The following is a 16,627-nucleotide window of genomic DNA, read 5'->3' on the forward strand; positions in this document are numbered from 1 at the left end:
GCATGATCCAGCTGCCAACTTGAGGAGGGATATTTTCATTTTTTGTGTTGTTCCAAACAGACAATGGGAGAGGTTTCAGGATTGTCATCGGAGGGTTGAAACTAGATGACTTTTAAGGAAGGTCCCTTCCAACTCTAACCATTCTATGATTCTATGATAAGAAGAAGTTCTTCCTGCCCAGGAAGAATTCTTGGGGAATTGCATGAGTGACACTTACTCCTTTTTTCTTTTTTCCCTTTCAAATGTTATTTCTGTGCCTTTAAGCAGCTTTGCACTGTGAATTGCATCTCTTTTGAAACCTAGAGACTAAGTTTTATATGAATACCAGTTACAGAACCTGAATCCTTATCAGCAAGACTCAAATCCCATTAGTATTGCATTTTGCATAAAATATTCAAAATGAATTATATATATTTGTAGGGCAAAGCAGGAGTAAATTAGTAAATAGGGGAAAAAAAAAAAAAAGAAGGAATTTTATGTAGGAAAGCATGGCCTGAAGTGTGTATCTGAGATTTGGGAAGTTATGCATAATGAATAGGTAAGTGTGCTGTTGAATTTGGATATTTTCTGTAGGTGGATGATGGAAATTGTGCAGCACTGATGTGTAAATAATGCACATACACTCAGTAAGTCTGACCCGTTGCTTCTGAAACAGAGGTGAACATACCAGGAAGAGCCTGACAAGAATGCTCAAAATAAGTCTCTAAGCCACATGAAAACACATACAGCTTCCAGCAGCCATTGCAAAGGCAGACTGACAATTTGGGAGCTGTATTTTGATGATTCCTTCTCCCCTCCTGCCCTCACTCATAACGAGGGGTTTTTTGTGACTATGTGGATCGGGGCTTCCAGTGCATGACTTGTTCAAATACTGAACTTTTCAGTTGCTAGACTGAAAAAAATACACATAAATAATACACACATAAAATGTGTGTCCTCTTTGTGTGCTACTGAAAACAAGTACATACATGGTCTAATTTGTTCATAAAATCTCAGAGACGGACATGTGCTGTAGATGAATCTAAAAGAACAGCTGGCTCAAGCTAGATGCTGTGGATTGGAAATACTAATTAATGTTTTTCTAAAGGCTGTATCTCATACTGCAATTCACCCCAGGACTAGGGGGAAAAAAAAAGATATTCACAGCAAGAGACCAAGCATTGCAAGTATTTGTATGCTACTGAAACCTTCACTCAAAAGTAGCACGAATTTACCCTGAGCTCTTCCTCTGCTTCCACATCCCTAAATGGCTCTTTGCAATAGATCACAGTGTTTTTATTTGGTGCAAAACGGTTGTAAATACAGAAAGCAATAGGCAACTAGTTTTTCTATATCTCAAAATCTTATTTACTGCCTTTCTGCTCCAGTACTTGTAGTGGTCTTGGCCGTGAGGAAGCCCCAGGTAACGCCACCCGGCAGGAGCATGAGGAACCATGCCTGCCCAAAGTGGGGCAACACACTGGGGAGCCTTTCTTCAGACCTCCCCTTCTTCAATGTTTTGGTAAGTAAAAGTAACCAAGTCTTGTGAAATCCAGAGAAAATAACTCCTCTGCATATTTTTCCAATTATAGAGGACAGAACCCCCCATTTGCCTTGTCTTTGATCTCCACAGACTAACTGGGGGTACTTAGTTGAAGGCCTGGGTCTTCTTCCAGTTGACAGCAGTGTTCTGGTCTTTATTTCAGCCTCCAGCCTCTGAGGCACCAGGACTCCTGCTGTCCTGGCAAACCTCTCCCAAATAAAATAATGCTGTGGCTTTGGTAGCCCCCTATTAGGCTTTTTATTGCCTCACTGGCGGAGGGTCCCTTCCTTGCTGTTTGTTGAGGGAGCTTCAATAGCCTTTCTCTTGCTGGGTGTTAGTAAGATCGATGGAAGGTCTTTCCACAGTGCAGAACCCAGAGCTCTGTCCCTATCTGAAATGCTGTCTAACAAAATTGATAAAGGAATTAAATCTTCCAGCAAGCATCTCAAATAGATGTGATATTCATGTTTGGAGGTGATGTATGTTCTGCTCCTGATACGGAAAACTAGCTCCTGTCCAGCGCATTCAGAACGGATAAGCAAGTTGTCATGCATAACTTTAATGGTGAAAATAACTTTGTGTGGGTGACAGAATGGGGATAAATGCATTTAATATGAAATCTTGTTATATATATGGACACAGAGGCTGTATATCTCATACATGATAATGTAATTTCCAAAGCATTTTAGAGGTTTTTATAGCTCCAGTTCGGCTCAAAAGAGAATTCACCAGGCTGTGTGGAAACTCTCCCCCTCCTGTAGTGGCTTAATACATGGGCAAAACAGGCAGTTGCCAAAGACAGAAGCCTGATAGGGACAGCAAAAACCCTACAAGAGGCAGCCACTGTCTCCTTTGCCTACCAGAAAGGGAACTGGTGCTGTTGGTGAGGGTTCGGGCTGTGTGGGACAGGGGCTGCTCCGGTGGTGGAGCAGAGGCAGCTCTGCCCCCATTCCTCAGCGGGAGCTGCATCCAAGAGGTGCTCATAGCTAAGAAACAGACGTTCAGCCTCGCCTACTCCATTAAGAAGAATTGCGTTGACATTTTCCCATCCTGACCCATATGAAGCTGGACCTCTGTGCAGGATGTGAGGCTGCATTTTTAATCACGACACTGTGATCTCAGCTGAGCTTCTCCAGTGTTGCAGGGGAGCAAACAAAAGCATGAAATGGTGGCTAATACATATTTGGAGTCTCCTGCCCTGATGTCAATGGCCATGATAGCTGCACGGTGTCACGCTGAAGGCAGGCTTTCTCTCTATCAAAATACGACAAAAGGCAAAAGCCCTCAATGATGCCGATGCTATAATTTCATTTCTAATGGGTATTCTACTATCTGAAACAAAAGCTCAGCACTGCCAGAGGGCTCTTGCATGGTTATGACTAATATAAATGAGTACTCAAAAGTGATTCTTCCTTTGCAAGCTGATCCCATGGTGTGTTTACCTAAGCCATTCTCTTCTGGGGGTAGCTTGGTGACACACTTCAAGCATAAGAATCACTAAACTAGATTTAGTCATGCATACTTGAGTCACCGCCTGGTGTTACTTAATTTAGTACAGGCCATTAAATATTTTTACCTCTGTATTAGGGTCAGGACAGAAGAACTAATCAAGTGAGATTCAGTGACGCTTTACATGTCATATAATGTACTCAAGCTAATCTTCCACACTTCCCACCACATGTGACTGACACAGAAATACACGTGGGGGCACATTCTCCATGTATGTACATGTACATTTCCTTGTGAATTTGGTGATGCTAGTGTGCGTGTGTGCAAGGGTGATATTAAACATTAAGACCATCTTCATGCAATAGCAAAGCCTTTCAAGGTGAGGCTAAAGATGTTCAAGGTGACAGCCAGAGCAGAGGCACAAAATCCCCAGCCTGGTCTGACCTGAAGATGCTTTGTTGGTACAGATATGCCACGGATGCGTTGCAGTGGCATAAAATACTGCTTACTTCAGCGTGGCTACCTTGGTGCAGGATGAGTTCATTGGGGTTTCAAAGCACAAGATTTATTAATATATTAAGAGATAGTTACACTGGTGGAAACATCCTTGCTGCACAGAGGCCTGAAGTAAAAAGACACATGTAGCACAATCATTTTAGAAATCTTAATCTATTTAGCGTCTTTAGTATTCATCTTGTTAAACATGTGCAGCACTAAATAAATCGGTGCTACTTAAATATTTATCAGATGTCTCCCTGCATGTTTAAATAGCAAGCAGGCAGCCCATCATAAACATCAGCTTTTTTTGTTGTTGTTGTTTTTTTTTTTTTTTTTTTTTTTACCATCCCTCCAGGATCATCTACATTTTCTTCTTTTCTCCTTGAAGGCTCACCATCACGGTCATCCCGGTGCCCCTGAGTGGGGAGAAGCCGGGCAGGGTCTGTCAGGCTGTGCAGCAGCAGTCCGGGAGGCTGGGTCTGAGCCCGGGATGGAGCCTGGGACACCCCTTGGGGCCGAAACCCAAGTTCACTGGCACAGCAGTGGGTCCCCTTCCCCCGGGCTGCGGGGCTGGCCCTCGGCTCAACCACCTTAGTTGGTCACCCGGTGCTGTTTGTGGCACCCAGCAGGCTTTTCAGCGCATTTTTATTTGGAACCAGTTTTGTTTACCCCTGTGATTCCAAATCTCGCTGCGGCTTCAAGCTGTTGTATTATTATAACCTTTTGCTGCAAATAAGCTTTGAAAAAACAGTTTGCCCCATTGCCAGGAAGCTTAAAAGCAGAAAGGACAGAAATCAACTGCTTTAATATGAATTACAAAATCATTGCAACAACCATTAACAGAGATTCGTGCCGCACCCGATTTCCACTGGTGACTATGGTACATTTTAACGATGCAGAAGTTTGTGCCAGGTGCACACGGAGAATTATAATTAGAATTTGTTTCCAGCCGCGTTTCACACCACGCTGTTGCCAGCCAAGCACAAACACGTGTCCGGCTGCTGAATGCTAGAAGAGGAAATCACAGGGAAGGGTCCCGACAAGAGGACAGAACGCTACAGATCAAGGTTCTGATACCAAGAGGGTAAGCCCTACAGATTCACTGGGTCCAGCAACGTTATTTTCAGCTGGCATGAGTGAGGACGGGGCCAGACACACAAGCATTTGTGTTCTGCACTTCAGTAGCATCTTCCCCCTGAGGAGCCACGCACTTCACAAGCTTCTACATTTCCTTTTACAGACAAGGAAATCGATGAAAAGAGAGGTTATAATAACTTTGTGCCATATGAATTAAAAGTCGGGGACAAAATGAACAAAAAAAGTCTCTGACTCTTAGTTTTGTGTTATTACCACAAAACCATGCTTAACCCTGCTTCGTGTGCAGCCAAGAAAACTTTTTTTAATTGTATGCAACAGAACAGTTAGATATCAATGGTTCAGTGACAACCTCTGTAGGCATTTCAAATGGGGTACTTTGGGACCCAGCGCTGTGCCTTCCAACACTCTCCTCAGTGAAACGGTCAAGGAAGTGGAGAGCGTCCTCATAAAATATGCAGCTGATGCTAATTTGAGAGACACAGCAAACATTTTGGAGACAGGATTATTCAAAATAACCTTTATAAACCAAGAAAGCCCTAAATCAAATATTTGAAATTTAAGAAAGCAAAGTGAAAAGGAGGGAAAATATCAAGGTTGGGCAAGTGCCTCGGGATGCTCTGGGCAGACTTTGCAGCTGGGAGAGGGACCTGGGGACTCTTCCTACTCTGTTTCTACGCCTGCATGGTATTCCTGAAGTTCTGAGATCCGATGCCCAAATGAAATGTAATGTTTCTGGCACTACTATCTGTCTTCACATTCATCTGGTCTTCGTAGCAGCTTCTAGAGAGAAAGACGGAAGTTAAAAGTTTGCTCCAACTGGTTAAGCAACTCAACTGATAAGACTGAATAAAAGTGCTCCTGAGAAATTTTTTTGGTCACAAATATGTTCAAAATGACTTCATACTACGATCAAAGCATTGCTAAATCTGTGCTAAACCTCTTCCTGCCCACCGAGAAGAACTGACATTCTGCAGATTTGAAATACAGCAACTGAGGCAGCCTGGATACAAAGGTTAACCTAGACAGATTAATATGAGCTCGTATAAAGCTCTTAATGCTATTCCAAATGCTAATAGTGACTGACATTATAGGGTTTCCTGGAACTGATTTAGAAAGACGAGAACTGTTTGCAGTAAAAAAAGCCTGTTTATCTAATAAGAAGAGCAAAAAATTCCTTAATTACCCAGCAATTTAACCAATTATGATCTCATTTAACAGACAAATCATTTCTAAACATGGCATACATCTGTCTGATTTCCCAAGACACTGTACTGTACCGTGCAGTGCTCTTCAAACAGGGCTCCAGAGGCACTTCTGAAATAGACGCTGGCAGAAACCTGTGAAAAAGGCAAGTTTTATTATAACCATTTTGCCAGCCAGTAAGGTGAGTTGCAGGAAGTACAGTGTTTTTCTCAAGGTGAGAGAAAGGGGGACCGACAGCTTCATAGGGAGAGGTTCGTAATGTCCGTCTTTTTTTCCCAAGCCTGGGGATACACAGCTCCTGGTTAAGCGGTAAACTATCCTCTACCCTCTTCAGCACATAGGTGCTCTATGGAGATGCTTTTGAAGCTTTTCAGCCATGCACATGCTTTCCCTTTTTATTTCAGCCATGCACATACTTTCCCTTTTTTTTTTTTTTTCCATTTTAGTGAAATAACAAATGCGAGATTATTGTGAATCTGGCAAAGGCATAACGGGAGTTTTGAGAACCTCGGGGAGCTGAGCCGTTTCACTGAGAGTAATCTTAGCTCACAAATAGAACAGCAGTCCCTGGTAGTATTGCAAATTCTGCCTCAGCAGCAAAAATGTCTTAGAAGATTTTTTTTCCCCTTTCTAAAATTGGTGAGAAAATGTATACTTAAAATCTTTAAGCATCCAATTATAAAAATACTATCCCACCCCTCCATCGCAGAAGAACTTCAATATCAAAAAATAAATCGGGCTATTGAGTCAAAATCAAAAGACAAGATATTTCATTTACGGTCTTTCAGATATTGCAAAGTGACTGCAGAAAATAAATGTCGGAATGTTTATAATATACACAAGCTTAGGCTGGAAATTCAACTGGAAGCGTTTTTCAAATGTATGTGGTATGCTGTGTCACTAAGTACAAACTAATAACATTTAATGCATACCAGAATTCAGATTTGGCTGCCAGCTACACACAAACATCTCCTCTTGTTGGGTTCAATGTAAACTGTATTCCCATCCCAGGGCAGACTTTGTTTCCTAGTCTTTCTGGGAATTTCCACAGATTTCACACAGGCAGGAAATATTTCTCATGTGATCTCTCTGCTCTTGCTTTGGCAACTCTTGGGCAGAATGACTATGCACACTTTTTATAATGTTTTCTGGGTTTTACTCTGTGCATTGAGATATTCTGCAAGCTACTTGAATCCAATTACAAAACCACTGCAATGTGCATGTTTGGTAATACGAAACAGCTGCTAAAGAAAGCTTAAAATACATATAATGTGCAATTTTTAATTGCATGCCTGTACTGTATCAACTCTCAGATAGCTCATATAGAATGTATAAAGTAATATGTTTTACTGCAGTGCATTGTGGATTACTTTTTATGTGATGATTGCTTCTACAACTGAAGCATGATTTGGGAATTTATTTCTTTTCCTTACTACAAATAGCAGAGGGTAAATACTACAAATCTGCAAAAGCAAATGTTTAAGCTTGTGTACAGAGGCGAGTGCTTGGATGAGCAAGGTGCAACAGAGACCACGATCTGGTAGCCTTGAGAAAGCTTTACCAAAATGTGGTGAAAATTACTATAGTTTGGACTTGTAAATTTGAATACAGCAAATAAACACAAAGTCCCTAAGTTTGTGGTAATAATCTGCCTGGCGGGTAGCTGCCCTTGATTGTCCTGTAAGTCCTTTCTGTGGCTGCCTCTTCAGACAGGCAGGATGACATGCAGAGGAGTTAAATGAAGTGTCCATTTAACAAGAAGAGTGGGAACGGGAGTTTGCAACCTAAGCTCAGTCTATTAGACCTTCAGCTCTTCAAATGTCTGTAATTCGATGTTCAGGGAACTAAAGAGCAAAAAGGCTGCCACAATATGAATCCGGTTCAGCTTTACAGATAAAGCATTAGAGTAAGAAACAATGGCTTCCAGATTTGTCAAAAGACCTTTTCTACTTTAGCAGCTCTGGAGGATTTGCAGGCTTTATATGCTGAAGAGAATACTTCCGCCTTCTAGTTGGAATTGGCACCAATAATCCCAATCTTTTATCAGTCATGTCTGCTTTGGACCACTGCCTTTTTCAAGCACAGACTCTCTTTCTACACTGTATAGCTTGTACCATACTTGATGGCAGGGAAATACTACAGTATTCAATCACAGGCACTATTTCAATCAAGTGACCAGGCAACACTGGTGCTGGTGGGTGTTAAAACATATTATTAAACATGGTTCTTTCTCATTTTTAGTTCAGAAAAGGAGAGAAAAAAAAAATCAATGTTCTACTTAGCAAGATTTTCTTCAAGAATGGTGCTACACTATCATAACAGCTTTAGTTTGTCAAAGGAAAAGACTAAAAGACTCTCATAAAGGTCAAACGGCACCAAACAGTGTTGGGACAAGATGTAGAGGTTGAACTTGAAGACTAGTGTCACCGCTGAGTGGTACCACACCTAATTCTTTGGTATTGCCTGGTACTGTGGAGCTACTACATTGTTCATCGCTATTATGAGGCTGTTTGAAAGAGTAGAAAAGAAATTGGAAGCTGAAACTAGGCAACTCACGGGAATGCTAAAATTTTGATCTTTAATAATGAGAAAAGATGGCCATTCAGACAATTCACAATCCAACCAAGATCTACTGCCATCTGAAGCCTAGGGACCTCTCTCCAGAAGTCTGCTGTATGTGATGAGCTTGATGTTGAAACTAGTATGTAAGTCTTCACGGCTTCATGCATGTTGTGTATAGAAATCACGTGGAAAGCGTCCCTCTGACTTAAAAGAGAAACCCTATGAATCAAGGAGCTTAGGAAACAATGTTTGATCATTCATTTCTTCACTGGATGCAGTGCAGACCAAAGAGTGCATGACTTGCTGCAATCCCCTTTATGAAAGCAGGTGACGAGTAAATACAATGATGAAAGTTGGCCTTTGTTTTGCCCAGATTAGGTGTGCAATGCCTCTGTTTTCCGGGCCTATGTGGGCCTCCATCCCCAGGTTAAAGGCTGCAGACTGTGGGACATGCTGAAGTGAAGGACCTGCACTCCAGGCTTCGCTATCTCTTGAACCGTGCCAGTCTGGAGATTACAGGTGAATTAATACTTACGCAGCCAGAGACTGAAAACCTGAACAAAGAGCGAGCCAGCATGACAATATGGATGGGCCCCTGCTACACTTATCAGCATGACTGAGAACCCGAGCAGAGAGGAGGGGAAGCTGTAGCCTGCAGCAGGGCAGGACCAAGAGGCGCATTTCTGCTCTTGGAGCATGAGGCTGACTCTTGCTCTGCTGCCTGCACAAATATAGCTATGTGCTACCTCTCACTCAGGCTAGATTTTAAGACCACAGTTTAACTTTCAAGCAACAAACCTCAGGTGTCCTCCGACAGTGTAAATGTTTCCTTGTTCTCAAATGCTTAGTGATGCCTTACTTAGAATACTTAGAATATGTAAAATCATTTGACATTCTGACATGCAAAAATGCAACAGAGCAGAGCTAAAGGTCAGCTTCTTGGTTTTATGTCTTGCATGCTTCCACAGAGGAAATACTTTTCCCATTCTTTGTCTCTCATACTTTAGTCAGCTGGGAGGTAGAATGCAGGGAATAATAAATTGATGAGAACAGTAGGGGGAAAAAAGCCAACCTCCTCCATAAAATTCTGAAAACACCTCCTTTGACAAAAAAGAAAAAAAAAAAGAAGAGATTATATTACAAAGGTGAAAATGGCATTGTGCTTGAGCATGTTATCATCAGGGCTGCAGTCTTTTGCTCAGCTGTAATGAACATTTTTTGTGCCAAACCTGAGAAGACCAAGGAGGGAGGTGGAGCTGTGAGGTGGCAAAGGGGAGGAGCAGCACTTCTGTTTCGCATGATAACTGCTTGTGGGTAGTAGGCTGCCACCCCAACCATTCAGTGGAAAGTGGAAGCTTGGGATGGGGAGGGACAGAAATGGTAATTTTTTTAAAGTGTGCAGCTTAACATGAGGAGAGGGAAGGAAAAGTTCACCACCTTGATCAGAAGCCCGGACAAGGTAACAATAAAAATTGTTCTCTATCCACTCTATAGGAAACTTAGGGATCGGATACTCAGCAACATCTCTGTGAAGGGTGTATAAAACCCAGGCCTCTTCCTATCCTGGTAATAAATTTTCAGCCGAGGTACGGTCTGTGTAAGATAAATTGTTATACCTCATATAGTTCATTTGAGGAGACTTGCACTAGGTGTAAAGTTAATAATAGAAACCAGAGCGAAGGGGCCCTGTCAGGTTAATCCTGCGATGTGTGTTGTTTATGTGCTTCCTGCAAGATGTTGTAGGTGGTGGTGTCATTCTGCCTGGAAACATAATGAATGGATGCCTGCCTTTCTTCTATTTTGTTGTGCTACAGATTATTCTATACTGATATTAAAAATAACCTTCTTCCAATCTTCTTTACTCACATCAGGCAGAATTTACTCCACAGCAAGCAGACAAAAGAAGGTCACTGCAGCAGCTAAGCTCCTAAGGTAGGATTACATTCTGTGGGAAGCATGGGATAGTTACCCTGTGCTGAGGGGAATTCTGCTTATCACAGGGTCACAAACAGAGATGAAAATTGGTCCTTTTTTTTTTTCCTGACAACAGCCTACCAAGATTAATGACTTTGGTTTTGTACTGGCTTTCATGAGTGTACTTGGTTTGGCTGATTATTTCTGTAGTGTTTTTTTCTTACTGACTTACAGATACTGTAATTAGATGAATAGTTTGTTTAAACCCTATCACAGAATGGTAGGGGTTGGAAGAGACCTTCAGAGATCATCTAGTCCAACCCCCCTGCCAGAGCAGGCTCACCTAGAGCAGGTTGGACAGGAACGCATCCAGGCGAGTTTTGCATGTCTCCAGAGAAGGACAGATTACAGCCTCTCCTGTCTCTGTCCAAACAGTCCAGCTCAGGTGCCAGCTCTCAGAAGAGGTGAATAAATGCACTGATTAAAACAAATCAAACCAATTAAATAAGCCACAGGGCAGAATGAAGAATCTATCAGTCCTAATCTCCAGGTGTCCGTGACCATAGCCCTCAGTGAGGCAGCAGGCTAGGCTCCGTGCTGTACCACATACAGCTGCTGGCCATTTGCATCACACACACAGGTGACTTCGTTAGCCAGGACTCAACTTTGTGACTGCGCCTGTGGGACCCAGACAGGTTGAAGCCCGTGTGTGCCTCCACAAGATACGAGTATACCACAAGAAGCAGCCGCAGTGGTAGTCAGCAATTAACTGGTCACAAGCAAGGAATTACCAGTAGTTGAGAACAGATGTGCCCTGTGGCCGTACCTTTGGTTCCAAAGGGAAAGGTACCAAACTGTGAGTAGGGAAATTTGGTAAACAGGAGCAGCCTTATTTAAAATCTTTTTTTCTATAAGATGAAATTACACTTACGCAAGAGGTTTTCAGGACTTCATTTGAAAGCCATTTAAGGCCACAAGTTGCTTTCTAACAAACTGAAATGCCCTTGCTGATGTAGCCACGTCCTCTATCAGATGGCTCTTTACGTTCAGTTCCCACAGAGAGACAACCTGGGAGCTGTTGTCCAGTCCCTTTATGCCACCAGAGAAGCATAAGGTGCTGGAGCTGGAACCAAAATCTGGGGTGATAGTTGCCCACTGCTCCCCGGTCTGCCATCAAACAGCATCAGAACTAAGTCGTGCTCCTTTTTCTCCCATGTCAAAAAGAGATGTGCCTTTTCCAGTTTAATTTCAAGCATTCCTGACGTGGTAATTTATCAGGATGTCAATCGTCAAAGCTTGCAAGTGGAAATAAAATACAGAGATGATGGAAAAACAAAGCGGGGGGAGCTCATAAAAGAAGTTACAAGCTCTGAGTACATGCATCATGTAAGCCCTGTCATTTTGTATCTTTGTTTAGCTGTGAAATCTGTTACAGCAACTACTAGTGGTTTCCTCAGATGAAAAGCGATGAATATAATTTTTAAGTTCCTTGACTAGTTGTCATGCAGATCTATCACAGTTGCGAGGAGGGTGCACAGCAGAGTGTAATGGCAAGACGTGTAGCTGACGAAACATCAACTCTGAAGGCATCCTAAAGTGATATACAGCATGATAAATCTTCCATACAAATGAAGGCAATCCACACTTAAATCACATCCTAAACTGGCATGAATCAAAGGTCTACAATGAAAAGTCATTTTGTTTTCTAAGTTTGAGAATGAATGGGAGTAAGATTGTCCATTTCCTCTTTTTATTTTCCCTCAGGAGCAAGAAATTAAGCAAATACATAGCAGGCTGTAGCTGTTTCCCACCATTTTTACATATCCTAGTCATTCTTTCAAAATTTATGTGTTTTGCGTCCAATGCAGCAACATGTTCCTCCTGCCTGCTATAACCCCAGTTCCCTGCTCTCCCAGAGCCTGCAAAGCCTGGCAAGCCCGGCTCCAGCCTGGAAGAGTTCATGGCTTGGAGTTCGGGCTGCAAACTCATACAGCCCATAATCCCTTAAGCCTTGCATCCCACGGGAGAATTAAGGATGGGGAGGGATGCAGCTGTGGATGTCAGAGAGGGGAGAAACTGTGCCGATGGGGAGCTGAGCAGGAGGAGGGCATGGGGTATGCGGGGAGCTGGTGGGTGCTGCTGGGCAGCGTTAGCTAATTGGGAGGCCTGGCAGAATCTGAAGGGCTAAACCAGACCCAGAGGGAAGGGTGGCATCAGGCAGCAGGAGGAAGGGCAGAGCTGAGCAGAGTGCATGGTGGCAGAGGGCAGGGAAGGACTTGGAGATTATAACCCACAGAAAGCTGGGCAAAGTGGGCAGGCATCGGGCTAAGGGGTGGAGCTGACAAGAGGGATAGGTAGACTGGTTGGATTTTGGGGTGTTGGAAGAATTCACTCTTCGGCGTAGTCTTGGAAAAGGGTGTAAATCACTTTTCTCTACAGCCCTGGTACAGGGAAGGCACGCTGCTCCTCTCCCCCACTTCCATGCACCCATCTCTCCCCGACCACGTGCTCAGGGAACAGCCAGATGAAGACTAAGCACAGTGTAAGGGGGTTTTGTACCTCCACCTTCTTCTTTTTGGGAGGTGTAAAGGTTGGAGTTAGGATTTTAGATCTCTTCAGGCAATACTATGCCTAGTTTAACTCCAACTAATGAAAAAGGCTATTTATCTAATAGACCTTTAATCACGAGCTCTACTTAAAAATCAATTACGTGATACAACCATTATAGTTAAGCTCTAAATCTCATGTATCTTCCTGTTATCTGAGGATTTTCCTCTGAGATAACAGAGATGATTGATACACAGCCAGATTTTCAAATGCTCAGCATCGAGTATAGGCCAGCTTTTTTTTATCCAGCTGTTCATGTGTTAGATGCTTATAAAGCAGGTTTTCAAAGGTCTTAGCACCTACTGCGGTGTGGATCGAAAGTCTGCTTCCTCATTTATGTGAGCAATTAGGGGTTTCACTGTCTTGGGAACCTGACCGCAGCTGAGTGCTGAGATCATTTAAAAGTTTTGGCCACAAAGAAAAAAGCTAGAAGACATCTGGATTAATTTTAGCCCCATCACCCTAAGGCACAAAGGACCACAGATAAAAGGTGGTGCAGTCCCTGGGGGATGAGTCGTCTTGATGCTCTCTGAGCCTGCTAAGACTCCATGCCGTTTTCACATGTTCCACTGCTCTAACACGACTGCGTTACACTGGGCATGCAAACCACACACCAGCACATCGTTCCCAGCTCCCACAGCCAAACATCAAGCGGTGAAACAAGCCTGGACCCAGCTGTGATCTGAATGGCAGGGAGACAGGGAGTGAAGGAAAGGGCGGCAAACTGGTGCGGTATTTCCCACTTTGCAGTTGTCCGCCTCTACCTGACATGCAGTTAGCGGAGAGGAAACATCAAGGAAAGGTCAACAGCTGCTCAAAGCGCTTTCAGGTCAGACGTATACTTGGAATTGCCAGCAATGGAATGGGAGGCAGCTGAAGAGGTCACGCTTCCATTTACCATCTCACAGTGACAAGCTCTGACAGTTTAACTAGGTGCTACTCAGAGAACACACTTTCAGTACCTAATACGATATAAATTATCGTAACTCAGTCACTTCCAGAGACCTCGGGCAAACTCCTCGTCCCAGGCTGGATACCAGTGGTACAAAGAAACACATATGTGACTGGAAAGCTTTCTTATATTGATGGCATCATCCATAAAAAAGGAGGAAAGCTGCTACACATGGATAATACTAATCAGAAAATGGGCGTTGGCTTAGTCTACTGAAGAAATGCCTCCATTAATAGTGTTGGGCTTCATTTAGTTTCGGTCCTTCTCTGAAAGCTAATTTCTTTTTCCTGTAACTCCAGTTGCATGTCCTTGTTTATGAAACTACAGACATTTCTCACCTAGAAGTCCTGTGGTAGCCTGCCATAAATGGTAGTAAACCTATAACTTGTATTATTTAATAATCCAAAAGAAAATCTTAGTGTCTTTGGCTAGAGCAAGGCTAGATTTCCTGACACTTCATTCCATGCTGTTCTCCTCCACATTTACACATTCTCTTCAAGTTCCTACAGACTATTCCACCCTTGTGGTTATTTATCACTGTAGCCATATGCCTTCACTCTGCAGTTTAAAATCAGTCAATGAGTCAATGAGGCCAGTGAGATTTGGCCTTTCTGTTTTAACCCCGTATAGAAGCAAGGGAATCAAATCCATGAGATCATCCGATTAATAGTGATGGGCATTCACAGCACATTATTTGGAAGGAATATTCGCTTGTATACAGAACAATTTTCATCCAAAGCTTAAGACAGGAGCTGTGTTTCTGAATTTGAGGACAATCTGGCTAATGTAATACACTCATCCTTTTGTCAAAACGTTCTGTGTTTTCCCCAAGACATCACCTCTGTTTGACTTAGGGTGCATATGAGAACTATAACAAGAACTAGGTCAACAGCTTTTCTTTGAGCTCTGTGCCACTCCATTTTGGGTTGTATCACTACATATCCTCCTGCTGAACAAGTCCAGGATTAGCCCTGGGCAGAATAGTTGTCCTTTCTGTGTGCAGCCAATGTGGCAACCTGATCTTTGATGTGCATTGCTGTGAAATGCCCTCAGCTGAAATACAGGTAAAGTTCAGCAACACCAAATGCCGCTTGTGGGAAAACTGTTCGATGTTTGGCCAAGCTTGCATTAGCAATGCAGACTGCTGCAATAGCCATAGCCTGGATTTCTTTCTGCCTGTCAATGTACAATGCCAAAAGGCAGACTAACCTCCTTCTCCATCAGCATTTTAAGAAATTCCAAGGAACTGGCATGGCCTCGGATCTCCAGTGCAAATTCTTGCTTTGCCTTGATCCATGATGGTGAATAACAGAAGGTGTGGTAAGAGACATGAGAATCATGTTTATGTTTTAATATTGCAATGGGGGAACCATATTAAAATATCAAAGATGCAAATAAGAATCACAAAGGGCAGAAGGAGAAAAGTGCAGGAGCCTTTGAAAGTGTCTGTTACCGTATTGCGACCTGTAGGGAAAGTGCTTCTTGTCTTACCAATAAATCACTGCCTCTCAGAAACAAAACCCACTTAGGAACACAGATAGCAGCCCTAAAAGAAACGATCACCTCATCAGGAAATAAGACACCCCTCAGGAAAGGTAAAACAAGATGTTTTTCCAAAAGCTAATGGGGGAAGTCACCTTGATAAGAAGTGAACCCGTCTGAACCCAAATCGAGCCCTGGGAGAAACGGCCCAAGACGGATGTCCCTCAGCGGAGGCCGGCCCTTGGTCCCGGCGTTCGGGGAACACCTTCCCGGCGGGGGCCGGGTCCCGCCTCAGGGCCAGCCTGGCCCAGGGAGCAACAGGTCGCCGATGGCTGCGGGGCCAGCCCGACCCGGCTCGGCCGCCCTTAAATAACCGCAGCACGGAGCCTTTCCCCCCCTCCCCCGCGGGTCCCTGCGGGGCTAAACCCCTCACGCTCCTCCTCTTCCTCAGCCCCAGCCTGCCGGGGTGGTCCCGCAGCCCCGGCCCGGGGCAGAGCCCGCCCTCCATAATCCATGCGCGGGCGGCACCACCACCACTGCCGCGGCGCTCGGAGGCGGCAGGCGAAGCGGGCCGTGCCGTGCCCCGGCGCCTCCGACTCCGCTTTCCCCGCTTGGCCGGTGAGTGCTGCGGGACGGAGGGGGGTGTACCGGGGCAGCCACACTGCCCGCGGCGGGGCCGGGGCCGGGGCTCCTCCGCCTTCCCCCGCAGCGGGCGGCAGAAGGTCCTGGCCGGGAGAGCGGGGCCCCTTCCCTCGCGGGAGGAGAGGTGCTGGGGGGCCGCTGTGGGAAGCCCAGTGAGGGAGGGGGGTGTCTGGCCGTCGAGGGAGGCGGGTGTCTGGGGCAGCGGGGCTGTCTGCGGGGAGGGGGTCGGTGGGGATCCCCGGGGCTGGGAGAGCGACCCGCGAGAGAGGCGGGATGGAGGCGCTGAGGGAGAGAGGGAGGGAGGGAGGCGGCCCCGCCTCAGCGCGGGCAGAGGGGCCGGCCGGCGGGCAGGTCTGTGGTGAGGGGAGCCGGGGGAGCGCGCAGGGGCTCCGCGGGAGGGAAGGAAGGGGCTGCGGGGCGGTGTGTGCCGGTCCGCGGGGAGCCGGGGCGTATCCGCCCGCTGAGGAGAGCGGGGCGGCGGGCGCGGCCGCTGCAGGCGGAGCGGGTTTCCACCCCGCGGGGCTGGCCGAGGAGGGGTCGAGGGCCGGCCGCGGGTGCCTGGCCGCTGGAGAGAGAGGAGTGGCGGGGAGACCCTCGGGGATCTTCGGGGAGCCGCTCCGCGGGCAGCAAGGTGCCCGCTGAGGGCACCTGCCCGGGGCGAGTCGGGGGGGGCGGAGCGGGTGGTGGGGCCTGAGCGG

The 16,627-nt window shown here is 45.3% G+C and overlaps 1 protein-coding gene across 7 annotated transcripts in view; it reads left to right on the top strand.

Annotated features, from left to right (window-relative positions):
• The first annotated feature begins 15,634 nt into the window (after positions 1-15,634).
• The window catches only part of PROM1 (prominin 1), a 66,736-nt gene continuing 65,743 nt past the window's right edge, over positions 15,635-16,627 (top strand). For all 7 annotated transcript variants that reach the window (XM_054203532.1, XM_054203527.1, XM_054203530.1 and 4 more), the window contains exon 1: positions 15,635-15,905. The gene's annotated coding sequence lies outside the window, so the exon portion shown is untranslated. The remainder of the gene's footprint in view (positions 15,906-16,627) is intronic.

Source organism: Rissa tridactyla, chromosome 5 (genome assembly GCF_028500815.1).
Source record: "Rissa tridactyla isolate bRisTri1 chromosome 5, bRisTri1.patW.cur.20221130, whole genome shotgun sequence".
Classification (NCBI taxonomy): domain Eukaryota; kingdom Metazoa; phylum Chordata; class Aves; order Charadriiformes; family Laridae; genus Rissa; species Rissa tridactyla.